The following is a 27214-nucleotide window of genomic DNA, read 5'->3' on the forward strand; positions in this document are numbered from 1 at the left end:
TGCCACTAGCTGTCGATGTTTTGTTCTGAATCCATACTGAGCATTATTTAAAATATGATGTTTCTCAATAAATTTATCCAATCTTGTTACAAAAACTTTTTCCATAATTTTAGAAAACTGTGAAGGCAATGATACTGGCCTGTAATTAGAAAAATTATGTTTGCTCTCCATTTTTATATAATGGGACTACCTTAGCAATTTTCATTTCATCTGGAAAACCCCAGTTGACAGAGACAGATTACAAATATAAGTAAATGGTTCAATAACAATTTCTATTATACTTTTTACAGTCATCATGTCTAAATCTTCATGGTCAGTTGATCTTTTGCTTACACAGTTTTTTTTTTTACAATATTTCTTATTTCATCTTTTTCCACATTGTCCAGGAAAATACTATGACCGTATTTACCAATGTACATAATTTATCTTCTATTATTGGTTTATTTCCCAACAGACATGACCCTACATTTGAAAAATAATCATTAAACCCATTTGCAACTTCTTTTATATCATATATCTCTTTATTTTCCTTAACAAAGTAATTTGGAATAGTTTCTTTCGTTCCATCACTATCAATCACACTTTTTAGAATTTTCCTAAATGTACATTCAACATGTGAGAAATGCCGACAATGCAGAGTAAAATGCAGAGTACCAAGACGTTTTCCAGAAATGCACCTGCTGACTCGAGGAGGAAAAGCTGGCCCTTTGCTTTTCCATTTTTTGCAGTATAGGAGTGTCACAAATCTGAACCACAAGGACAAGGTGCGATTTTAACCCTTTGAAGTGAATGCCCCCAGCCTGGGGGCTTCACTTCAAATTGAAAACTATGCAGGGGGGAAAGATAAAAAAAAAGTCTGGAATCTCCCACATTTTAAATTGTCTTTCTGTATATACTTTTTCCCCCCATGTTTACATACAGTGTGTCAAAAAACACAAACATTTTAGATTATTTAACTAATCAACAGTTCAACACAGAATCATACCAGAAACAGTACTAAAAGATTTTCATTTTGTCTTTGGGCTTCAGGACACAAGGTCAGATAGGACCCCCAAGTGAAGCATTGCGCGTGGTGATAGTTCCCAACAGTACCGCTATACTAAAAATTTTCTGGGGAGAACCTTGTAAAGTGTTATGTGGGCCGCCCGAAGAGGAGGTACTGCTGGCCAACGCCAGAGGGCGCCCTGCCTGTAGTCGGGTTTCAGGCACCAGAGGGCGCAGTCACCACCCAGGAGCCAGGACTACCAGCTGTCAGAAATCATCTCATCATCATCCCATTCCATATAAGATTGGAGAGACACCACATCTCTGCCGAGATATCAGTTTACCACTCAGGTAAAACTCTCAGCCGTGTTTGTGCTGAACGCACGTATCATTGTCTTTTGAAAACCTTTGCAGGAGTACCAGTTATCTTCAGTCAGCTGGGAGCTGGGTTTTGGACGTAGAAGAGTGACGGACTTCACTCCTCTTTCCAACCAGAGAAGTAACAGTTGGTCTCTGCACGTTTCTGTGTTTTTGTGTCGGAGGTGGAGATTCTCCCACAAAAGGAACTGAACTGAATTGCTGATTGTTCTGCTGGGTGTGCACACACCCACCATTAACCTGTCTTCTGTTCCTGCCAGCAGTACCGGATCTGACAGCTGAAGTAGAGGCCACCTGGGGACTCGAGACTTGGCGGCTTCGGTTTGCTGCAGGTCTTCGTTGGCGGCGGAACCTTGTGGGCCCCGCTCTTCTCTGGATAGTCGTCTCCTACCCTCGGACCTGCAGCATGTCACCCGTTGACTTTTGTAATTGACTGCCTAAAAATAGTATTCGACCTGTTGTGCACATTTGCCACAATAAATTGTATTTATTTGACTACCCATTGACCGTTCATTTGCGCCCCCTGTTGTGGGTCTGTGTCATTACACTTTCCCAACAGGATATCTCGGCCAACATCATGGATCCCAAGGGGCGTCAACCACAGTTGAACAAGCCAATGGAAGAGCAGGGTGCACAGGCATCTGCAGGAGGCGTGATTGGTGAGTTGCAGCAAATCCTCACCGCCTTTACTGCTCCGTTGGATCTAATGACCGAGCAGAAACATCATCCTCAATCGTAGAAGGGAGGCTCTCACCGCGCAGGTGGAAGCGCGCGCTCAGGGTCGCTGCTGCTGCTCCTCCTCCTGCTGACCCGGTGTCGAATATAGACATTCCACTGGTCATTCAACGACCCCCACTCACCATCCCCTGAAGCATACATAAGTCCCCAGAGCCGTACGGGGGTTGTGTGGAGACGTGTGCGGACTTTTTAATGCAGTGTTCGCTCATCTTTTCACAGCGTCCCGTGATGTACGAGTCGGACGCCAGCAGGGTGGCTTATGTAATTATTTGCTTCGAGGCGAGGCACGCGCCTGGGCTACGGCGCTCTGGGAGCAGGAATCACGGCTCCTTACCTCTTATACTGGGTTTGTGAGGGGAGTTCAGAACAGTCTTTGATCACCCAAACAGAGGCGAGACTGCTTCTACGACGCTGCTGTCAATGAGACAGGGGCGTCGGAGTGCAGCTGAGTATGCGGTCGACTCCGCATAGTGGCTGCGAGGTCCGGCTGGAATACCGCTGCACTCCGCGCCGCCTTCATAAATGGACTGTCATCAGTCCTGAAGGAGCATCTGGTGGCTAAGGATGAGCCGCGCGATTTAGATGGGCTTATAGATCTGGTTATACGGTTAGACAACCGATTGGAGGAACGTCGACGGGAGCGAGACGAAGGACGTGGCCGGGCATGCGCCGCCCCTCTCCCTTCCCGTTCCGAAGCAGCCCCGCCTTCCCCACGCTCCAGAGCCCGAATGCTCCGTGTGACAACAGCTCCTCCTGCTGACGAAGCTATGGACACGAGCAGGGCCAAAATAAAATTAGAAAACAGACAGAGGAGGCTGGCCCGCGGAGAATGCTTTTTCTGCGGCTCTAACGAGCATCTGCAGAACAATGCCCCAAGCGGTCAAACACCAACGCTCACACCTTAGAAACTGGGCTAGGGTGGCCATAACACACACGCGGGTACTGCCAACGAAATCTGGCACGAATCCCAGGTTGTGATCCTCTGTGGGGATTTAACCCTTCAAGCCCCAGCACTGATTGACACGGGGTCGGAAGGGAATCTGCTTGATAGCAGATGGGCTACAGAAGTAGGGCTCCCTCTAGTGGCTCTTCCTTCACCAGTGAGGGTATGGGCACTAGATGGCACCCTTCTTCCATTAATCACACACCAGACACAGCCCTTAACACTGATTGTGTCTGGGAATCACAGGGAGGAGATTGTGTTTTTTGTGACACCTTCTACCTCCAGAGTAATTTTGGGCTATCCATGGATTAGTAAACACAATCCCCGGATCGATTGGCCGTCTGGGGTTGTGGCTCAATGGAGTGAAACCTGCCACCGGGTGTGTTTACGATCCTCGGTTCCACCCGGTGTGACTGCTAAAGAGGAGGTTCGAGTCCCCCCCAATCTCACGATGGTGCCTGTTGAGTACCATGATCTTGCTGATGTTTTCAGCAAAGATCTGGCACTCACTCTACCCCCGCATCGACCGTACGATTGTGCCATTGATTTAATCCCGGGTGCTGAGTATCCGTCCAGTAAACTGTACAACCTCTCACGCCCCGAGCAAGAATCAATGGAGACCTACATCCGGGACTCATTTGCTGCCGGGTTGATCCGGAACTCCACCTCCCCGATGGGTGCAGGTTTCTTTTTTGTGGGCAAGAAGGACGGCGGACTCCGTCCATGCATTGATTACAGAGGGCTGAACGAGATCACGGTTTGCAACCGATACCCGTTGCCCCTGTTGGATTCAGTGTTCACGCCCCTGCATGGAGCCAAAATATTCACTAAATTGGATCTTAGGAATGCGTATCACCTGGTTCGGATCCGGAAGGGAGACGAATGGAAGACGGCATTTAACTCCCCCTTAGGTCACTTTGAGTACCTGGTCATGCCATTCGGCCTCACTAATGCCCCCGCGATGTTCCAAGCATTAGTAAATGACATCTTGCGGGACTTCCTGCATCGGTTCGTCTTCGTATACCTAGACATATTCCCATCTTCTCCCCGGATCCTGAGACCCATGTTAGGCATGTACGTCAGGTCCTGCAGCGGTTGTTGGAGAACCGGCTGTTTGTGAGGGCGAGAAGTGCGAGTTCCACCGTACTTCTTTGTCCTTCCTAGGGTTCATAATCTCCTCCAACTCCATCGCCCCTGATCCGGCCAAGGTAGCAGCGGTGAGAGATTGGCCCCAACCGGAAGCCGTAGGAAGCTGCAACAGTTCCTCGGCTTCGCTAATTTCTATCGGAGGTTTATCAAGGGCTTTAGTCAGGTTGTGTCCACTTACAGCCCTGACCTCCCCAAAAGTTCCCTTCACCCTGGTCGGAACCGGTGCGAAAGCCGCGTTTAGGGAAGTTGAAATGCCGGTTCTCTACTGCACCAGTTCTGGTGCAGCCTGATCCTAGCCGCCAGTTTGTTGTGGAAGTAGATGCCTCTGACTCAGGAATAGGAGCTGTGCTGTCCCAGAGCGGGGAGTGCGATAAAGTACCCACCCCTGTGCCCAATTTCTCCCGCAGGTTGACCCCAGCAGAGCGGAATTATGACGTCGGCAATCGGGAGCTCCTGGCGGTGAAGGAGGCCCTGGAGGAGTGGAGACACTTGTTGGAGGGAGCTGTGGTTCCATTCACGGTCCTTCACCGACCATCGAACCTGGAGTATATCCGGACTGCTAAGCGTCTGAACCCCAGGCAAGCCCGTGGTCTCTTTTTCTTGGCCATTTTGACTTTAGGATCACCTATTGCCCCGGGACTAAGAACCAGCGGTCGGACGCACTGTCCCGGGTGCATGAAGAGGAAGTCAGAGCGGAGCTGTTGGATCCACCAGAAAACATCATCCTGGAGTCCACTATCGTCGCCACACTGACATGGGACGTGGAGAACATCGTCAGGGAGGCCCTGATGCGTCACCCGGACCCCGGTGGTGGACCACCTAACCGTTTGTACGTCCCACCAGATGCTAGGACTGCAGTTTTGGACTTCTGCCATGGTTCCAGGCTCACCTGCCATCCAGGGGTGCGGAGGACCGTGGCAGTTGTTCGGCAGCGGTTCTGGTGGGCGTCTTTGGAAGCCGATGTCTGGGAGTATGTCCGGGCCTGTACCACCTGTGCCAGGGGCAAGGCAGTCCACCAACCGGAGAAGGGACTCCTCTAGCCGCTGCCTGTGCCTCATCGCCCCTGGTCCCATATCGGCCTGGACTTCGTCACGGGTCTCCCTGCGTCCCACGGTATGACAACCATCCTGACGATAGTGGACCGGTTCTCCAAGGCGGCCCACTTCGTGGCCCTCCCGAAGCTCCCGTCGGCCCAGGAGACTGCAGACCTCCTGGTCCACCACGTCATACGTCTGCATGGTATCCCTATGAACATCGTCTCGGATCATGGTCCTCAGTTCTCCTCCCAGGTCTGGAGGAGTTTCTGCAGGGAACTGGGGGCCACCGTGAGCCTTTCGTCCGGGTACCACCCACACACCAACGGACAAGCAGAGCGGGCTAATCAAGAGCTGGAACAGGCCCTGCGGTGTATGACCTCCGCGCACCCGACGGCCTGGAGTCAACATCTGGCCTGGATCAAGTACGCCCATAACATTCAAGTTTCATCAGCAACCGGCCTCTCCCCATTTGAAGCGTGTTTGGGGTACCAGCCCCCATTGTTTCCGGCTGTGGAGGGAGAGGTTGGGGTTCCCTCGGTCCAGGTTCACCTTAGGAGGTGCCGTCGGGTGTGACGTACAGCCCGCTCTGCCCTGCTGAAAGCCCGGATGAGGGCGAAGAGCCATGCAGACCGCCGACGTGACCCAGCCCCGGAATATCAGCCTGGGCAGGAGGTCTGGCTGTCAACAAAGAACATTCCTCTCAACACGGAGTCGCAAAAGCTGATGGACAGATATATCGGACCATTTCGGATCACCAAAATCATCAGTCCAGCCGCAGTGAAGCTGAAACTCCCGGCTTCACTGCGGATCCATCCTGTTTTTCATGTCTCCAAGATCAAACCATACCACACCTCGGACCTTTGCACCCCCGGACCTGCGCCGCCTCCTGCCCACATCATCGACGGCGAGCCTGCGTGGACTGTCCGCAGGCTCCTGGATGTTCGCCGGAGGGGTCGGGGTCTCCAATATCTGGTGGACTGGGAGGGTTATGGACCTGAAGAACGCTCCTGGGTGAAGAGGAGCTTCATCCTGGACCCGGCCCTCCTGGCCGAGTTCTACCAGCGACACCCCGACAAGCCAGGTCGGGCACCAGGAGGCGCCCGTTGGGGGGGGGGGTCCTGTTATGTGGGCCACCCAAAGAGGAGGGTACTGCTGCCAATGCCAGAGGGTGCCCTGCCTGTAGTCGGTTTCAGGCACCAGAGGGCGCAGTCACCACCCAGGAGCCAGGACTACCAGCTGTCAGAAATCATCTCATCATCATCCCATCCCATATAAGACTGGAGGAGACACCACATCTCTGCCGAGATATCAGTTTACCACTCAGGTAAAACTCTCAGCCATGTCTGTGCTGAATGCACGTATCATTGTCTTTGAAAACCTTTGCAGGAGTACCAGTTTATCTTCAGTCAGCTGGGAGCTGTTGTGGCTGGCGTGCCTGGCTGGCTTTTGTGTGTCTTCTGTTTCTGTCTTTTGGTTTTCCTCCCAGGTGGTGCGCATTTGGGACTGAGTGGCTGTGTAGCTGAGTTTATCAGGACCTCACCCTGATCACCTGAGGCTGATCACGTGCAGCTCGTCAGGACTCACAGCTGTGGTGCATCTACACGGATTGGAACATGGTGGCATTTAAGTCTGGAGTGCACAGTGTGTGTTTGCCAGAGACTCGACCTTGTGTCCAGACGGGTGAGATCGTCGTCTCTAGAGCCATCTCCCATCAGTGGATGCAGAGAACGTCCAGGTTTGATGCATGGTGTGTGAAAGAGGAGGGGGTGAGGTCTCACGCTCGTCAGCACACTTCCTGAGGTATGTTTGGTTTTGTGACTAACATTTATACAGTCAGTAAATGTGGTGTCCCTCACACCTTATTATATTGAGCTGTATGTTAGTCGTTTAAATCAGCTTCCACTGCAGTGGAGTTTTGTGAACGGGGTGTTCTACGCCTGCAGGGTGGGAAGCTGATTTGCAATTAAGCCAGGAAGTGTTTGCTGTTTGTACACCTTTGAGTGGTCTCTCTGTGTGTTGAGTGTGGACTCACATAATGATTTCTTCTTTCACAGACTCGGTTTGTCGCGGCCACCTGGGGGGTGTTGGCGGGGTCCTTGGGTCCGAACAGTTTTCTGGCTCCGGACCATTAGCGCTGCTGGGAGCGCACCGCAATCAACCACGCCAGACCGCGCACTCTTTTGTTGTTTTCGTATCACTTCACTGTTATGTTTATTAAACTCTGTTATCCTTTGTACCGTGCTCTGCTTATTCATACTGGGTCCTTCAACGCATGGTCGGTTCTCCGGGCTGCGTCCGACACATAACAGTAGTCTCTGGCCAAACATCACGGACCCAGTGGTAGCAGAGACGGTAACGCGCCGGGAAGGCAGCAGCAGACGTTCAGAAGTTATCCGGATCAGTTGCGGGTGCTCTCCGCCCAGATGGTGCGCGTTGGAGAACCCATTACTGAATACTGATTTGAGCGCGTCATGCAGCCGTGTTCCTGTGTGGTGCCTTATCCGTGGGTCGTGGTGGAGTGTGACTTGGCGACGGCTTCGCGTCACACTTCGACCGGATAAGAGGTTTAAAACGGGAGCTGCAGGAGTGGGTCTGTAATGGGTGAACGCGCACGGCGGAGTTCTGTGGCACGGGTCGCGGTGCTTCCTGTGTTACAGTCGTAGCCCCGTTTCGCCGGGTAATGATAGCTACTGCGTCTGTTGTGTCAGCTCCGGTGTTATTTAGTTGAATCACATTTTGGTTGTGTGTTGCACACAGCTGCGCACAGAAAAGCAGCTCGTTTGTTTTCTCTGTCACCAAAGGGGGTTTTTCATTTTTAGCACTCTGGCTCCCTCTGTTGGTGACTGAGTCACATTACAAGCTCTTAAGTTGGAACAGGTGTGTTCCATTTGTTGAGCTTGACGGTATAAATCACTTATTGGTTTTGTGTTGGTTCATTTTTTGTAGGTGTTTTTGAGTTGGTTTTTGTGTGGGATTTTTTTTTTACACTATTAGTGTCTGGGGTCGTGTCCCTGCAGTCTGTTGGAGCACAAAAAGGACCAAGCGACTTAGGTAGTCTGTTAGTCTTTCTTTTTATTTCTTTTAGTTTCACCTCCCAGGGTTTGATGGGACGGTCCCCCTGGGGGGTGATGGGGGGGTAATTGGGTTGTTTTTCTTTTTCTTTTTTTTGTTTTGGTTTTTTGTTATGCCTCTCTTCTCCTCTAACTCCAACCGGGTGAGCCGTGGAGTCGGCGTTGCTGGAGTGGTGCAGTTTGGTTATGCTGGGCATTTCCCAGGTAACCTCTGCACCCGGGAGGGGAGGGGGGGTTTGGGGTATTTTCTTTTTATTCCCTCTCTTCTCTCCTCTGGCTCCAGCCGTGTGAGCCGTATGGTTGTCAGCATTGCTGGAGTGGTGCAGTTTGGTTATGCTGAGGCGTTTCCCAGGTAACCTACTGCACCTGGGGGGGGGGGTGTTTTTGTGTGTTGATTCCCTGTTCCACTTCCCGGCGTCAGCGCGCCTTGGAGCCATCTGCCATCGGCGTGGCTGAGGTTTGGGGCAGTGGGATATACCCGCAGCTGGTGGCTGGTTTGGAAGTCGGAGGAGTGGCGCCGTTTTGTGCCGTCTGCCATAACCGCTGTTCCACTCCTCCCGGTTGGCTTCTGGGGTATAGTCACGGTTGGTGACGCTGGAACGTGCTTCCAGTTTCCACTGCGCCAAGGGGGTGGGGTTGGGGTTGTTTTGTTGTATGTTTTTTTTTGTTTTGGTTTTTTTTTGTTTTTTCCCCCCAGTTTCCGCCCTCAGGGTGTGACTGTGGTGTCCTCTGGGGGGGAAAGGGCTGTGGGTCCATCTAGCCATAGACGGCCGGGGCTGGGTCCATTGGTCATGAGGGGAGGCGTCTCCTGGGGTTGATGGAATGGTCCTCTGGGAGGCGCTGGGCGCCCCGTGGTGATGTTGGATCCCAGAGGGACCTCGGCTGTGGTTATTACTCCTGGAGCTGGCGGGATGTCCTCTGGGGGGTGTTGGTCCCTACATGTCGTTAGGGGGGGGGGGGGTTGTAGCATTTTATTTGCAAGCTTAAGTTTGGGTTTTCTTTCTCCCCTTCCCGGGGTTTGATGGAAACGGTCCTCTGGGTAGGGGGGGGGGGGGGTGGTGTTAGCGTTTTTATTTGCAAGCTTAAGTTTGGGGTTGTGTTTTTCTTTCCTCCTCCTCCCGGGGTTTGATTGGACGGTCCCCCTGAGGAGGGGGGTGGGGGTGGTTTGGTTGTTTATGTTTGTCTTTTTGTTTTATGACTAATCAGACTGAACATGGTTGGACAAAGGCTGACCGCACAGGTTTAAGAACTCCTGGCCCACACCTGTGCTAAGTGACTGACAGAAACAAAGGCAAAGATGCAGCCAGAGGAGAAGACATCAACCGTTCTGTTAAATGAAGATTCTGTTGGAAGATGAATGCAGATACGGTTTCCAGCCATGGTCCCTGGAGGGGGGTGTTTCTCCTGGGCCAGGTTTGTGTGGTCGCCGGGAGGCTTCCCGTGAGGGTGGGGTGCTGTTGTGGCTGGCGTGCCTGGCTGGCTTTTGTGTGTCTTCTGTTTGTCTTTTGGTTTTCCTCCCAGGTGGTGCGGATTTGGGACTGAGTGGCTGTGTAGCTGAGTTTATCAGGACCTCACCCTGATCATCTGAGGCTGATCACGTGCAGCTCGTCAGGACTCACAGCTGTGGTGCATCTACACGGATTGGAACATGGTGGCATTTAAGTCTGGAGTGCACAGTGTGTGTTTGCCAGAGACTCGACCTTGTGTCCAGACGGGTAAGATCGTCGTCTCTAGAGCCATCTCCCATCAGTGGATGCAGAGAACGTCCAGGTTGGTGCATGGTCTGTGAAAGAGGAGGGGGTGAGGTCTCACGCTCGTCAGCACACTTCTGAGGTACGTTTGGTTTGTGACTAACATTTATACAGTCAGTAATGTGGTGTCCCTCACACCTTATTATATTGAGCTGTATGTTAGTCGTTTAAATCAGCTTCCACTGCAGTGGAGTTTTGTGAACGGGGTGTTCTATGACTGCAGGGTGGGAAGCTGATTTGCAATTAAGCCAGGAAGTGTTTGCTGTTTGTACACCTTTGAGTGGTCTCTCTGTGTGTTGAGTGTGGACTCACATAATGATTTCTTCTTTCACAGACTCGGTTTGTCGCGGCCACCTGGGGGGTGTCGGCGGGGTCCTTGGGTCCGAACAGTTTTTCTGGCTCCGGACCGTTAGCGCTGCTGGGAGCGCACCGCAATCCACCACGCCAGACCGCGCAGCTCTTTTGTTGTTTTCGTATCACTTCACTGTTATGTTTATTAAACTCTTTTATCCTTTGTACCGTGCTCTGCTTATTTCATACTGGGTCCTTCAAACGCTGGTCGGTTCTCCGGCTGAGTCCGACACATAAAGGAGCTGGGTTTGGACGTAGAAGAGTGACAGACTTCACTCCTCTTTCCAAACCAGAGAAGTAACAGTTGGTCTCTGCACGTTTCTGTGTTTTTTGGTCGGAGGTGGAGATACTCCCACAAAAGGAACTGAACTGAATTGCTGATTGTTCTGCTGGGTGTGCACACACCCACCATTAACCTGTCTTCTGTTCCTGCCAGCGGTACCGGATCTGACAGCTGAAGTAGAGGCCACCTGGGGACTCGGGACTTGGCGGCTTCAGTTTGCTGCAGGTCTTCGTTGGCGACGGAACCTTGTGGGCCCCGGCTCTTCTCTGGATAGGCGTCTCCTACCCTCGGACCTGCCCACGCGTCACCTGTTGACTTTTGTAACTGACTGTCTAAAAATAGTATTCGACCTGTTGTGCACATTTGCCACAATAAATTGTATTTACTTGACTACCCATTGACCGTTCATTTGCGCCCCCTGTTGTGGGTCCGTGTCATTACACTTCCCCAACATAAAGGTTACTAAAATTCAATTCCATTTTAGTTCAGTCATTTGCTTGTAAAGTGGCTCCATAAGCGCTTACCTTCACTAACATCCTCATTGTTGCTTGGACAAGATGAGGACCAGCACCTGGACCATGCAGCACCTGTTGCTTTGTCTGAAACTAAAGGCCATGGGGTTCATAATGTTAATATTACATTTGATTCTGATAATATTTTTTTTAATTGTAAAAAGTTTAACCTATTTGTGTGTGTGCATGTGTTTTTGTATGCACACGTGTGTGCAACTGGACTGTAGTCATATCCCACAGAAGATAGGCAGGCTAATGCATGTTTTTTGTAATAAAACAGACTTTTCCAAATCTGCGTATATATAATGACATGATGGTTGTTGGTCCAGTGAGACATCAATTTGACCAGTTAACGCTTAGCCTAGGCTCGTGTGTCATACATCACACAAACAAAGTGAGTAACCTTGGGGTAATTTTTGATCCTACATTGTCCTTTGACCTCCACATTAGAAATATTACGAGGACTGCTTTCTTCCACCTGCGAATATAGCGAAGATTCGTCCCATCCTGTCTATGGCTGATGCTGAGACCCTGATTCATAGCGTTTATCTCTTCTAGATTGGACTACTGCAGTGTTCTATTTTCTGGTGTACTGCAGTCCAGCAATAAGGTTCTCCAATTGGTTCAAAATGCTGCTGCCAGACTTTTGACACGAAGCAAAAAGTTCGACCACATTACACCCATTTTGGCATCCTTTCACTGGCATAAGGTCCCAGGGAGATCAGATTTTAAGGTTCTGCTACTAGTCTATAAAATTGTTCACGGACTGGCACCTCCCTATCTAGCTGACCTAATTAAACCTTACGTACCGGCCCGGGCTAAACAATGCATACTCTGCCTTTTTACTGTAAATTTAATTAAGTTTGAATTTTAGTTGGCATATTCTTCTAAACCCATTCTTGTCATATTTATCTGCCAATTGTTTTTCTAAATCCATTATCTGTTTTTCCAATGTTTTTACTTTTTTCTTTACATTCTTTTACTTTCTTAGAATTATAGCCTAAACATTTATCCCTGATAAAGGCCTTATGAGCATCCCACATTGTTGCCAATCTGTCCGTAGTTCCAATATTTACTTCTAAGAAGAAGAGGATATCAAATAAAAAAAAAAATCAAATCAATTTTATTTATATAGCGCCAAATCACAACAAACAGTTGCCCCAAGGCGCTTTATATTGTAAGGCAAAGCCATACAATAATTACGGAAAAACCCCAACGGTCAAAACGACCCCCTATGAGCAAGCACTTGGCGACAGTGGGAAGGAAAAACTCCCTTTTAACAGGAAGAAACCTCCAGCAGAACCAGGCTCAGGGAGGGGCAGTCTTCTGCTGGGACTGGTTGGGGCTGAGGGAGAGAACCAGGAAAAAGACATGCTGCGGAAGAGAGCAGAGATCAATCACTAATGATTAAATGCAGAGTGGTGCATACAGAGCAAAAAGAGAAAGAAACACTCAGTGCATCATGGGAACCCCCCAGCAGTCTAAGTCTATAGCAGCATAACTAAGGGATGATTCAGGGTCACCTGATCCAGCCCTAACAATAAGCTTTAGCAAAAGGGAAAGTTTTAAGCCTAATCTTAAAAAAATCCAAATTGGGAGCTGGTTCCAGAGGAGAGGAGCCTGAAAGCTGAAGGCTCTGCCTCCCATTCTACTCTTACAAACCCTAGGAACTACAAGTAAGCCTGCAGTCTGAGAGCGAAGCGCTCTATTGGGGTGATATGGTACTATGAGGTCCCTAAGATAAGATGGGACCTGATTATTCAAAACCTTATAAGTAAGAAGAAGAATTTTAAATTCTATTCTAGAATTAACAGGAAGCCAATGAAGAGAAGCCAATATGGGTGAGATATGCTCTCTCCTTCTAGTCCCTGTCAGTACTCTAGCTGCAGCATTGTGAATTAACTGAAGGCTTTTCAGGGAACTTTTAGGACAACCTGATAATAATGAATTACAATAGTCCAGCCTAGAGGAAATAAATGCATGAATTAGTTTTTCAGCATCACTCTGAGACAAGACCTTTCTAATTTTACCGATATTGCGCAAATGCAAAAAAAGCAGTCCTACATTGTTGTATGGCTGGGGGGGCCAGGCTGCCTTTTTGTTTCTGTCTTTTGTCCTGTCTTTTGTTTTTCCTTCCAGGTGGCTTGCATTTGGGACTGAGTGGCTGTGTAGCTGAGTTTATCAGGACCTCACCCTGATCACCTGAGGCTGATCACCTGCGGCTCGTCAGGACTCACAGCTGTGGTGCATCTACATGGATTGGAACATGGTGGCATTTAAGACTGGAGTACACAGTGTGTATTTGCCAGAGACTCGACCTTGTGACCAGACGGGTGAGATCGTTGTCTCGGGAGCCATCTCATCATCAGTGGATGCAGAGAACGTCCAGGTTTGATGCATGGTCTGTGAAAGAGGAGGGGGTGAGGTCTCACGCTCGTCAGCACACTTCCTGAGGTACGTTAGATTTTGTGACTAACATTTATACAGTCAGTAAATGTGGTGTCCCTCACACCTTATTATATTGAGCTGTATGTTGGTCATGTAATCAGCTTCCACTGCAGTGGAGTTTTGTGAACTGGGTGTTCCATGCCTGCAGGGTGGGAAGCTGATTAGTAATTAAGCCAGGAAGTGTTTGCTGTTTGTGCACCTTTGAGCATTCTCTCTGTGTGTTGAGTGTGGACTCACATAATGATTCCTTCTTTCACAGACTCGGTTTGTCGCGGCCACCTGGGGGGTGTCGTCAGAGTCCTTGGGTCCGAATTGGTTCTGGCTCCAGACCGTTAGCGCTGCTGGGAGCGCACCGCAAAACCACCACGCCAGACCACGCACTTTTATATTTTTTCACAGCACTGTTATGTTCATTAAACTCTGTTATCCTTTGTACCATGCTCTGCTTATTTTATACTGGGTCCTTCAAACGCTGGTCGGTTCTCCGGGCTGCGTCCGACACATAACACTACATATTTGTTTAATATGCGCATTGAATGACATATCCTGATCAAAAATGACTTTCTCACAGTATTACTAGAGGTCAGGATAATGCCATCCAGAGTAAGGATTTGGTTAGACACCATGTTTCTAATATTTGTGGGGCCAAGTACAATAACTTCAGTTTTATCTGAGTTTAAATGCAGGAAATTAGAGGTCATCCATGTCTTTATGTCTGTAAGACAATCCTGCAGTTTAGCTAATTGGTGTGTGTCCTCTGGCTTCATGGATAGATAAAGTGTTATGTGGGCCGCTGAAGAGGAGGTACTGCTGGCCCACCACCACCAGAGGGCGCCCTGCTTGGAGTGCGGGCTCCAAGCACGAGAGGGCGCCAGACCCAGAAGAAGTGACAGCTGTCATTCATCCCCTGCACCAGCTGTCACTCGTTCATCGTCATCATCACCATCATAAAAGCCGGACTGCAACTCCACCTCCTCGCCGAGAAATCGACTACTATTGAAAGGGTAATTTCTCTGCTGACTGACACTTTGTGTGTATAACCTGAACTTCTGTTTGCAGCCGTTTTCCTGGAGTGTTGCCTTGTCTGAGGAATTGGCGTTTGGTGTGACAGCGACGGCTTCGCCTCACACCCCAACCCAGATAAGTGGTTAAACCAGGAGCTGCACGAGTGTGTGATTGGAGGTGGAGGTGCTCCCTCCTAACTGTGTATGGACTGTGGATTACTGAGTGTGCGGACTCACACTCATACATCTTATCTCTGCTTTCTGCCAGCAGTACCAGGGTCGACAGCCGAAGACAGAGGCCACCTGGGGACTCGGGACTTGGCGGCTCCGGTGTTCTTCAGACCGTTGGTGGTGGAAGCCGTGTGGGACGCGGCTTCTCTCTCGTCGGGGGTCTTCTATCTTCGAGCCTGCCCACACGTCACCTGGTGTTAATTGACTGTGCAAATTTCTGTAAATTTAGTTGTGTATTATCACAACATTAAATTGTTACTTTTTGGCTTACTCATTGTCCGTTCATTTGCGCCCCCTGTTGTGGGTCCGTGCTACGACACCTTCCCAACAGGATTTCTCGGCCATCGTCATGGATTCTGAGGGGCGTCAACCCGAGCTTGAACGGCCAATGGAAGAGCCAGGAGCGCAGGCGTCAGCGGGAGGCGTGTTGAGTGAGCTGCAGCAGATCTTAACCGCCTTCACGGCTCGGTTAGATTTAGTGACCGAGCAGAATGTCCTCCTTAATCGGAGGGTGGAGGCTCTCACCACCAGGGTGGAAGCGCGCGATCAGGACGCTGCTGCAGCCACTCCTCTGGCTGGTCCTGGGCCTGTATCAGACGTTCCACTGGTTGTTCAACGAACCCCCCCACCGTCCCCTGAAGCATACATAAGCCCTCCGGAACCGTACGGGGGCTGTGTTGAGACGTGTGCAGACTTCCTCATGCAGTGTTCGCTCGTCTTTTCACAGCGCCCTGTCATGTACGCATCAGACGCCAGCCGAGTGGCTTATGTTATTAATCTGCTTCGAGGAGAGGCACACGCCTGGGCTACGGCGCTTTGGGAGCAGAATTCACGGCTCCTAACATCTTATACTGGGTTTGTACGGGAGTTCAAACAAGTGTTTGACCATCCCAACAGAGGCGAGACCGCTTCGAACGTGCTGCTGTCTATGAGACAGGGGCGCCGTAGCACAGCCGAGTATGCAGTCGACTTCCGCATCGCGGCAGCGATGTCCGGCTGGAATAACGTTGCGCTCCGCGCCGCCTTCGTAAATGGACTGTCCCCGGTCCTGAAGGAGCACCTGCTGGCTAAGGAGGAACCGCGGGATTTTGACGGGCTTGTCGATTTAGTTATACGCTTAGACAACCGTTTAAACGAGCATCGTCGGGAGCAGGCCGGGGGGTGTGACCGGGCACGAGCCGTCCCTCCTCCTTCCGGTTCCAAAAAGGTGACGTCGTCCCCACGCTTCACTGCCAGAGAGCTCCGTGTGGCTACAGCTCCCCCTGCTGAGGAGGCTATGGACATGAGCAGGGCCAAAGTGAAAACAAACATCAGACAAAGGAGGCTGGCCCGCGGGGAGTGTTTTATCTGCGGCTCTTGTGAGCACCAGCAGAAGGACTGCCCCAAACGGTCAAACTACAACGCCCATCCTTAGAAACTGGGCTAAGGGTGGGCCATAACACGCACGCGGGAAAACCCCGCAAATCTGCACGAATCCCAGTAAGGATCCTTTGTGGGGATTTAACCCTTCACGCCCCAGCACTGGTAGACACGGGGTCAGAAGGGAATCTGCTAGATAGCAGATGGGCAAAGGAAGTAGGGCTCCCCCTGGTGGCTCTGCCGGCACCATTGCAGGTGCGAGCACTAGATGGCACCCTGCTTCCATTAATCACACATCAGACACAACCAGTGACCTTGGTTGTGTCTGGGAATCACAGGGAGGAGATTGTGTTCCATGTAACACCATCTACCTCCCGAGTGATTTTGGGATTCCCATGGATGGTGAAGCACAATCCCCGGATAGACTGGCCATCTGGGGTTGTGACGCAGTGGAGCGAAACCTGCCACCGGGAGTGTTTAGGATCCTCAGTTCCTCCCGGCACGACGGCTAATGAGGAGGTTAAAGTTCCCCCCAATCTATCGGCGGTGCCAAAGGAGTACCATGATCTTGCTGACGTTTTCAGCAAAGATCTGGCGCTCACTCTTCCCCCGCACCGACCGTACGATTGTGCCATCGATTTGGTCCCGGGCGCTGAGTACCCGTCCAGTAGGTTGTACAACCTCTCACGTCCAGAACGCGAATCAATGGAGACCTACATCCGGGACTCTTTAGCTGCCGGGCTGATCCGGAACTCCACCTCCCCGATGGGTGCTGGTTTCTTTTTTGTGGGTAAAAAGGACGGCGGACTCCGTCCATGCATTGATTACAGAGGGCTGAACGAGATCACGGTTCGCAACCGATACCCGTTACCTCTGTTGGATTCAGTGTTCACGCCCCTGCATGGAGCCCAAATTTTCACGAAATTGGATCTTAGAAACGCGTACCACCTGGTTCGGATCCGGAAGGGAGACGAATGGAAGACGGCATTCAACACCCCGTTAGGTCACTTTGAGTACCTGGTCATGCCGTTCGGCCTCACTAACGCCCCCGCGACGTTCCAAGCTTTGGTAAATGACGTCTTGCGGGACTTCCTGCATCGGTTCGTCTTCGTATATCTGGACGATATACTCATCTTTTCCCCGGACCCTGAGACCCATGTCCAGCATGTACGTCAGGTCCTACAGCGGTTGTTGGAGAACCGGCTGTTTGTGAAGGGCGAGAAGTGCGAGTTCCACCGCACTTCTTTGTCCTTCCTGGGGTTCATCATCTCCTCCAACTCCGTCGCCCCTGATCCGGCCAAGGTTGTGGCGGTGAGAGATTGGCCCCAACCAACAAGCCGCAGGAAACTACAGCAGTTCCTCGGCTTTGCAAATTTCTACAGGAGGTTCATTAAAGGTTACAGTCAGGTAATTAGCCCCCTGACTGCCCTGACCTCCACCAAGGTCCCCTTCGCCTGGTCGGATCGGTGCGAAGCCGCGTTCCAGGAGTTGAAACGCCGGTTCTCGACTGCACCAGTTCTGGTGCAGCCTGATCCTGATCGCCAGTACATAGTAGAAGTGGACGCCTCTGACTCAGGGATAGGAGCCGTGCTGTCCCAGAGCGTGCAGGCTGATAAAGTTCTCCATTGTTGTGCCTATTTTTCCCGCAGGTTGACCCCAGCTGAACGGAACTATGACGTCGGCAATCGGGAGCTCCTCGCGGTGAAGGAGGCTCTTGAAGAGTGGAGACACCTGCTGGAGGGGGCATCATTGCCCTTCACGGTTTTCACGGACCATCGGAACCTGGAGTACATCCGGACCTCCAAGCGGCTGAACCTCAGGCAAGCCCGCTGGTCTCTGTTCTTCGGGCGCTTTGACTTCCGGATCACGTACCGCCCCGGGACCAAGAACCAAAAATCAGATGCATTGTCCCGGGTGCACGAAGAAGAAGCCAAAGCGGGGCTGTCGAACCCCACCGAGACCATCATCCTCGAGTCCACTGTCGTGGCCTCCCTCACCTGGGACGTGGAGAAGACCGTCCGGGAGGCCCTGGCAAGGAGCCCGGACCCGGGGACCGGCCCCAAGAACAGACTGTACGTCCCACCAGAGACAAGAGCTGTTGTATTGGACTTCTGTCACGGGTCCAAGCTGTCCTGTCATCCCGGAGTGCGTAGGACCATGGCAGTAGTCCAGCAGCGCTTCTGGTGGGCGTCCTTGGAAACCGATGTCCGGGACTACGTCCAGGCCTGTACCATCTGCGCCAGGGGCAAGGCAGACCATCGGAGGACTTCGGGACTCCTCCGACCCCTGCCGGTGCCTCATCGCCCCTGGTCTCACATCGGCCTGGACTTCATCACGGGCCTCCCGCCATCCCAGGGCAACACCGTAATCCTCACGATAGTGGACCGGTTCTCCAAGGCGGCCCACTTCGTGGCCCTCCCGAAGCTCCCGACGGCCCAGGAGACGGCAGACCTCCTGGTCCACCACGTCATGCGGCTGCATGGGATACCATCGGACATCGTTTCAGATCGTGGTCCCCAGTTCTCTTCGCAGGTGTGGAAGAGTTTCTGTAAGGAGCTGGGGGCCACCGTGAGTCTCTCGTCCGGGTACCACCCCCAGACAAACGGCCAGGCAGAGCGGGCTAACCAGGAGCTGGAGCAGGCCCTTCGATGCGTCACCTCTGTGCACCCAGCGGCCTGGAGTCACCATCTGGCCTGGATCGAGTATGCCCATAACAGCCAAGTTTCGTCTGCTACCGGCCTCTTCCCTTTTGAGGCATGTTTGGGGTACCAGCCCCCATTGTTCCCGCTGGTGGAGGGAGAGGTCGGTGTGCCCTCGGTCCAGGCCCACCTCAGGAGGTGCCGCCGGGTGTGGCGGACCGCCCGCTCTGCCCTGTTAAAGGCCCGGACGAGGGCCAAGGCCCATGCGGACCGCCGGCGTTCCCCGGCCCCCACATACCAGCCCGGGCAGGAGATGTGGCTCTCGACCAAGGACATCCCTCTGTGTGTCGACTCCCCGAAACTAAAGGAAAGGTTCATTGGTCCGTTTCGTGTGCTCAAAATCATCAACCCGGCCGCAGTGAAGCTCCAACTCCCGGCTTCACTGCGGATTCACCCTGTTTTTCATGTTTCCCGTCTCAAGCCACACCACACCTCGCCCCTCTGTACTCCGGGACCTACGCCGCCTCCTGCCCGGCTCATTAACGGGGAGCCTGCCTGGACAGTCCGCAGGCTCCTGGACGTCCGTCGTAAGGGCCGGGGGTTCCAATATCTGGTGGACTGGGAGGGGTATGGACCTGAAGAACGCTCCTGGGTGAAGAGGAGCTTCATCCTGGACCCGGCCCTCCTGGCCGATTTCTACACAAGACATCCGGACAAGCCTGGTCGGACGCCAGGAGGCGCCCGTTGAGGGGGGGGTCCTGTTATGTGGGCCGCTGAAGAGGAGGTACTGCTTGGAGCCCGCACTCCAAGCAGGGCGCCAGACCCAGAAGAAGTGACAGCTGTCATTCATCCCCTGCACCAGCTGTCACTCGTTCATCGTCATCATCACCATCATAAAAGCCGGACTGCAACTCCACCTCCTCGCCGAGAAATCGACTACTATTGAAAGGGTAATTTCTCTGCTGACTGACACTTTGTGTGTATAACCTGAACTTCTGTTTGCAGCCGTTTTCCTGGAGCGTTGCCTTGTCTGAGGAATTGGCGTTTGGTGTGACAGCGACGGCTTCGCCTCACACCCCAACCCAGATAAGTGGTTAAACCAGGAGCTGCACGAGTGTGTGATTGGAGGTGGAGGTGCTCCCTCCTAACTGTGTATGGACTGTGGATTACTGAGTGTGTGGACTCACACTCATACATCTTATCTCTGCTTTCTGCCAGCAGTACCAGGGTCGACAGCCGAAGACAGAGGCCACCTGGGGACTCGGGACTTGGCGGCTCCGGTGTTCTTCAGACCGTTGGTGGTGGAAGCCATGTGGGACGCGGCTTCTCTCTCGTCAGGGGTCTTCTATCTTCGAGCCTGCCCACACGTCACCTGGTGTTAATTGACTGTGCAAATTTCTGTAAATTTAGTTGTGTATTATCACAACATTAAATTGTTACTTTTTGGCTTACTCATTGTCCGTTCATTTGCACCCCCTGTTGTGGGTCCGTGCTACGACACCTTCCCAACATAAAGCGGGTATCATCTGCGTAACAATGAAAATTTAAGCAATGCTGTCTAATAATACTGCCTAAGGGAAGCATGTATAAAGTGAATAAAATTGGTCCTAGCACAGAACCTTGTGGAACTCCATAATTAACCTTAGTCTGGGAAGAAGATTCCCCATTTACATGAACAAATTGTAATCTATTAGATAAATATGATTCAAACCAGTGCAGCGCAGTGCCTTTAATACCTATGGCATGCTCTAATCTCTGTAATAAAATGTTATGGTCAACAGTATCAAAAGCAGCACTGAGGTCTAACAGAACAAGCACAGAGATGAGTCTACTGTCTGAGGCCATAAGAAGATCATTTGTAACCTTCACTAATGCTGTTTCTGTACTATGATGGATTCTAAACCCTGACTGAAACTCTTCAAATAGACCATTCCTCTGCAGATGATCAGTTAGCTGTTTTACAACTACCCTTTCAAGAATTTTTGAGTTAAAAGGAAGGTTGGAGATTGGCCTATAATTAGCTAAGATAGCTGGGTCAAGTGATGGCTTTTTAAGTAATGGTTTAATTACTGCCACCTTAAAAGCCTGTGGTACATAGCCAACTAATAAAGATAGATTGATCATATTTAAGATTGAAGTATTAATTAATGGTAGGGCTTCCTTGAGCAGCCTGGTAGGAATGGGGTCTAATAGACATGTTGATGGTTTGGAGGAAGTAACTAATGAAAATAACTCAGACAGAACAATCGGAGAGAAAGAGTCTAACCAAATACTGGCATCACTGAAAGCAGCCAAAGAGAACGATATGTCTTTGGGATGGTTATGAGTAATTTTTTCTCTAATAGTTAAAATTTTATTAGCAAAGAAAGTCATGAAGTCATTACTAGTTAAAGTTAAAGCAATACTCGGCTCAATAGAGCTCTGACTTTTTGTCAGCCTGGCTACAGTGCTGAAAAGAAACCTGGGGTTGTTCTTATTTTCTTCAATTAGTGATGAGTAGTAAGATGTCCTAGCTTTACGGAGGGCTTTTTTTTATAGAGCAACAGACTCTTTTTCCAGGCTAAGTGAAGATCTTCTAAATTAGTGAGACGCCATTTCCTCTCCAACTTATGGGTTATCTGCTTTAGGCTGCGAGTTTGTGAGTTATACCACGGAGTCAGGTACTTCTGATTTAAGGCTCTCTTTTTCAGAGGAGCTACAGCATCCAAAGTTACCCTCAATGAGGATATAAAACTACTGACGAGATAATCTATCTCACTCACAGAGTTTAGGTAGCTACTCTGCCCTGTGTTGGTATATAGCATTGGAGAACATAAAGAAGGAATCATATCCTTAAACCTAGTTACAGCGCTTTCTGAAATACCTCTACTGTAATGAAACTTATTCCCCACTGCTGGGTAGTCCATCAGAGTAAATGTAAATGTTATTAAGAAATGATCAGACAGAAGGGGGTTTTCAGGGAATACTGTTAAGTCTTCAATTTCCATACCATAAGTCAGAACAAGATCTAAGGTATGATTAAAGTGGTGGGTGGACTCATTTACATTTTGAGCAAAGCCAATCGAGTCTAACAATAGATTAAATGCAGTGTTGAGGCTGTCATTCTCAGCATCTGTGTGGATGTTAAAATCGCCCACTATAATTATCTTATCTTATCTTATCTTATTCTATCTTATAATTATCTAAGCACTAAATCAGATATCATCACTTAAAGTTGCCACAAATTGTTCATCCTGCAAAATGCTGGAGTTTAATCTCCGTCTTCCACGACTGTTCTTTTCACTATGTAAATCTGTGGCATGGTCTGTCAGAGCAATTACACCTATTTCACAGTCCACCACCTGGTCAACACTCACCCCAGAGATTAGAAAATAATCAATTCGGGAATAGCTTTTGTGGGAGTGGGAATAAAATGTGTACTCTCGTTCCACATGATGTATTAGTGTCCAAATGTCAACCAACCCAATTTCCTCTCGTATTGGAATTGACACTTGTTACACTCCTATCTATGTAATCATCAGGAACTTGATTAAAGTCTCCTCCCAGCACAATCTGGCCTTCAGAATTACTCAATATATTAAGAACATTGGAAACAAAGTTTGGTTCTTCCCTATTTGGGGTATATATATTGCAAAGTACAACTTTTACACCATTTACAAGTGCTTGGATGCATATTATCCTTCCCTCAGTGTCTTTGAACTCCTGTAATAACACAAAATTAAGTCTCTTATTAATAAGAATAATTACGCCACGACTTTTGCTGGATACAGAATTGTAAAACACTTTCCCATCCCACTCTCTTCATTTTTAAGGCTTCAGTTCCATTTTCAAAATGTGTTTCTTGTATAAGCGCTATATCTGTATTATGAGATATAAGATAGCTGAGGACTTTTTTCTTTTAACTGGCGTGCCACATCCATTGATATTCCACGTTACAATATTAATACCTTATTTATCCATTATTATCCAATACCCAAATTGCTGGCCTGAAATCTTTAAGTCTACCACACTGTATGTAACTGCATTTTGGTGCACACTCAACATTAATTGTTACCTCACTGTCTACAAAACAATAGAACAATAACAAAAAATTAAACACTGCACAAAAAAGAACATTGCAGTGTAAAGACTTTCTGGCTGTAGAATCAAGTCTTATCTGGTCTGTGTGGGTTCCCAGGACGATCCCTCTCCTGCTCCCGTCGTCCAGGTCCTGTCCGCGCCACAGTGTTCTCCCCTCCCCCGTCAGTTATAGTGAATTTCTCGCTTTCCTACTTGTACAAATGAACAAGATGCTCCCGCGTAGTCCTCTACGTTCTAGTCCAGAGGTGGCCAAGTTCGGTCCTCGAGAGCCACCTTCCTGACACTCTTAGTTGTCTCCCTGCTCCAACACACCTGAATCCAATGAAAGGCTCATTAAAAGTCTGCTAACGAGTCTTTCATTGGATTCAGGTGTGTTGGAGCAGGGAGACAACTAAGAGTGTCAGGAAGGTCGAGGATCGAACTTGGCCACCCCTGTTCTAGTCCATCCTCATGTTTTTCCTCAATTATCCATGCTTTCAGTATTCTCTCGGACAAAACTTTCTGCCTCTCTTGCATCAGTAAAATTTAGGCACTTTCCCCTCCATGTGAATCGAAGCATCACTGGATGAGTCAGCGTGTGCTTCACCTGATGCTGCCACAATACTTTCATTACCGGGGAAAACAATTTGCGTTGTGCAAAGCGGTACTTGGTCAAATCCTCAAAAAACAACAGGTTACAGTCCTCCCACGGTGTCTCCCTCTTCTTTGTGGCAGCCGTTAGCACTTTTTCTCGAGCAATGTATCTGAGAAATCTCACCAATATGATACGCGGAGGTTGGTCAGGGTTCGGCCGAGGTCCCAGGCTTCTATGACAGCGTTCAGTTTCAAACTCGCTTCCAGACAGACCGAGACTGTTTGAAAGTATTCTCTGCACGTTGTCAGACAGCGTTGTCCCAGCCTCCTTTCCCTCCTTTAGTCCCACCAGTCTGATATTTTTACAACGTGCCCTGTTTTCCTGGTCATCAACTCGAGCACAAAGTTGCGCCACTACTTTAGCAGGTTTGCCACTGTCATTAGCCATGACAGCTACCTTGTCCTCCACGTCGTGAATGCAACTTTCGGCCTCCGTTAGCCTTGTTTTAATAGCACTTACGGCATTCTTCAGTTCCGCTGTGTCTGACTTGATTAGCGTCACATCACTTGCAACCACATTCAGTGTTGCCCCTGCTTTGGCAGTCTCAGTGAACAAGCCATTTATATCAGTTTTTTTTTGTCCTTCTTCTTGGCTAGCAGGGATAACTGAGCTAGCTTCTCCGATAGCCACAGTTGGCAGTCGAGTCTGCACGCTTCATTTTTTCTGGCTGGTCGTCATATTTTTGGCCACAATGTGTCCTCCAGAGTGAAATAAAATGTTCGTAGGAGATGGTCCAAAGTTAGTTTTTTAAAGTAATGTTGACGGGGGACGAGAGCTCTTCTACAGCGCAGCCATTCCCTAGTCCAAATCTTGGAAGATAAAATGTCTTTTTGTTAGTTTTATTTTGTTTTTGGCATTTCATTCAGTTTGTCAATAACCAGGAACTGATCTTGAACCTGTCAGTCATCTGATCACAGACAAATTAAATTTAGCACAGAAAATCTACTCACAGTCATTAACAACAAGAAATGTTGTTCTGACTACAAAATTCAGAGATTCTTATAAAGAAACATTGTTACAACATATTTAAACTCTACAAGATGGAAAATCAAAGATGTTTTTATTTATTTTAATGACCTCTCACAGCTCACCTGCAGTGCCTTTGTGGCCCCCTGGTGGACCACGGGCCACACTTTGGGTGTCGTTGCCAAAAATATTTCATGTGCCACATACAAAAGGTTTTTTTTCACATCTTGGTTCATAAATGCTCTCATGTAATTCCAACCAATTTTTAAAGGGAAGAGAAAATATTAATGTTATCCTTTTGTTGCCTTTTAGTCAGTAGAGACTTTGCTTTAATTTTACTTGTCTAAACTGGCATGAAAATATTGTTTGAATTATTTTTTAACTCTTTCACTTTAGCAGAGACACAAAACAGCCTCACGGGACACCACAAAACTGTAAAAGTTCAAAAGGAAAAAGAAAAGAATAGAAAAGTACGACACCAACCTTTTTAGCACACTACTACTACTAGAGGTACTGGAGATGCCAAGATGGCGCCTGTGTGTTTGGCATGCCGTCAGCCCTGTCTCTAAATCATTTATGGAAATCATGGATGCACTAGGATTTCGGCAGTTCATTCATGATTCAACGCATATCAGTGATAATACTCTGGATTTGGTTCTTGCACGTGGCCTTGCTGTCACAAATATCGACATCCTGCCTCTTGCATCAGCGGTCTCTGACCACTCACTTATTAGGTTTACAATTACGCTGCCGCGTTTAGTGGCGCAACAACCTTGCCTATCATTGCGGCAACAAATTAAACCTTCAACTTTGACTGAACTCGAAGCGAGACTACCTGAAATCCTATCTTCAGGCTTGATGAAATTTCAGTCGGTAGACAGTCTTGCGGATAGCCTGAATTTAGTGCTAAAAACCACACTTGATAAGATTGCGCCTCCTCTATTAAAGCCACGCCTTCCCAAAGCACAGACACCTTGGTTCAACAGTTAGTTGCGTGACCTTAGGCAGAAGGCTAGAGGGTTGGAATGGAAATGGCGTAGTTCCAAACTAGAGGTGTTCCACCTTGCGTGGCGTGAAGCTATTTTAGTTTATAAGCCTGCTTTATTGGCTACGAAGCAGGCGTATTACTCTGAATTGATCAACAAAACAAGCATAACTCAAAGTTCTTGTTTGATACGGTGGCATTTCTTATTCATGGACAGCCACCTGTTGGTCGTTCTCCTTTTTCAGCACAGAACTTTCTGGACTATTTCGAAAAGAAAATAGAAGATATTAGGTTGAGCACATCTCAGCATACTTTGGTCCAGTCATTGTATTGAGTTACTGAGCTGGGGACTACCACTGAGGTGCTACCTAGATTCACGGAATTTAACAGTATCTCACAAGGTGTGCTGACGAAACTCGTGATGTCTACTAGAAGCACAACTTGTTTATTTGATCCTATACCAACAAAATTGTTTAAGGATCTTTGGCCCATTCTTGGGCCGACTGTGCTGGAAATTGTTAACCTTTCTTTAAACTCTGGATCTGTTCCAAATTGTTTTAAATCTGCCGTGGTTAAACCACTACTCAAGAAATCTAATCTTGATCCTGGTGTATTGAAAAATTATAGGCCGATATCAAATCTATCATTCTGCTCTAAAATTCTGGAAAAGGTGGTTTCATGGCAGCTTGTGGACTATTTTACTGATAATGACCTTTTTGAGCCACTGCAGTCTGCTTTTAGAAGACATCACTCCACAGAAACAGCACTTATTAAAATAGTTAATGATCTGCAAGCAATGGACTCGGATACTACTACAGCATTGGTGTTGTTGGATCTCAGTGCTGCTGCTTGACACAGTTGATCATCATATTCTACTTGATAGGCTAGAAAACTGTTTCGGGATTACTGGAACTGCTCTTGCGTGGCTGAAGTCTTATCTGTCTGGCCGTTCCCACTGTGTTTTGTGCAATGACACTACCTCTGACTTTAAGGGCATGAAGTTCGGGGTTCCACAGGGATCCGTTCTGGGTCCCCTGCTTTTTTCCCTGTATATTGCACCCCTTGGGAACATTTTGCGGCGTTTCGGGGTTGCTTTTCATTGTTATGCTGATGATACTCAGTTGTATATGCCGATAGCTGCTGGAAATCCTGTCCACATAAAATCTTTACAGGACTGTCTCGCAGCAGTGAGAAGTTGGATGTCTAGCAACTTTCTACTTTTGAATTCTGATAAGACTGAAATGATGGTTCTTGGTCCAGCAAGACATCGGCATCAATTTGATCAGCTGGCGCTTAGCCTAGGTTCATGTGTTATACATCATACTGACAAAGTGAGGAACCTTGTGGTAATTTTTGATCCTAGGTTGTCCTTTGACCTCCACATTAGGGAAATTACAAGGACTGCTTTCTTTCATCTGAGAAATAGATTCGCCCCATCCTGTCTATGGCTGATGCTGAGACTCTGATTCATGCGTTTGTCTCTTCTAGATTGGATTATTGTAATGCTTTATTTTCTGGCCTACCGCAGTCTAGCATTCGAGGACTTCAGTTGGTACAGAATGCTGCTGCCAGACTTTTGACACAAAGTAGAAGGTTTGACCACATTACTCTCATTCTGGCATCCCTTCATTGGCTACCGGTTTCTGCCAGATCAGATTTTAAAGTTTTATT

The 27214-nt window shown here is 49.0% G+C and overlaps 1 long non-coding RNA gene across 1 annotated transcript; it reads left to right on the forward strand.

The window, feature by feature from the left end:
* Positions 1-918: 918 nt before the first annotated feature.
* LOC117513333 lies at positions 919-4981 on the forward strand. The gene is made up of 3 exons (XR_004561569.1): positions 919-1014; positions 3609-3613; positions 4971-4981. It is a non-coding gene; the product is annotated as an uncharacterized LOC117513333 (long non-coding RNA).
* Positions 4982-27214: the final 22233 nt, after the last annotated feature.

Source organism: Thalassophryne amazonica, chromosome 7, assembly GCF_902500255.1.
Source record: "Thalassophryne amazonica chromosome 7, fThaAma1.1, whole genome shotgun sequence".
Lineage (NCBI taxonomy): Eukaryota > Metazoa > Chordata > Actinopteri > Batrachoidiformes > Batrachoididae > Thalassophryne > Thalassophryne amazonica.